At 68.1% G+C, this 345-nt stretch overlaps 1 protein-coding gene across 1 annotated transcript in view; it reads left to right on the top strand.

The window, feature by feature from the left end:
• Nucleotides 1-345, top strand: part of ENTPD2 (ectonucleoside triphosphate diphosphohydrolase 2) — a 41,457-nt gene that overhangs the window by 33,172 nt on the left and 7,940 nt on the right. The gene's annotated exons all lie outside the window — the stretch shown is intronic.

Below are 345 nucleotides of genomic sequence, written 5' to 3'. Positions count from 1 at the left end.
CATTGCACGCACCCTGGGAGGGTTTGGGGGGGGGGGGCATGTGCCCTTGGATCTGCACATGGGGTGAGGGCAGGCTGCCCAGAGCACAGCCCAGCCCAGCCCTCCACCAGGAAGAGCCTAGCACCACCCCGGCCCCAGCCTGCAGCAGCAGCCTGCCCTCGCCCTGTGCACAGATCCAGGGGCACACCCCCACCATGCCCTCCCAGGGTGCATGCAGTGGTGGGAACTGCTCCCCCCACTCTCTGGATGAAACATTTATGGCTCCATCCTGTGCCCTGCCCTGCCCCGGGTGGGGAGCACCTGCCCCAGCCCCACTCCCTCCCTCACCATGGGGGCCTCCATCTG

Source organism: Gavialis gangeticus, unplaced genomic scaffold (genome assembly GCF_001723915.1).
Source record: "Gavialis gangeticus isolate Ggan-Ray unplaced genomic scaffold, GavGan_comp1, whole genome shotgun sequence".
Lineage (NCBI taxonomy): Eukaryota > Metazoa > Chordata > Crocodylia > Gavialidae > Gavialis > Gavialis gangeticus.
The sequence above is the reverse complement of the archived record's forward strand: the minus strand, read 5'-3'. Positions and strand labels throughout refer to the sequence as shown.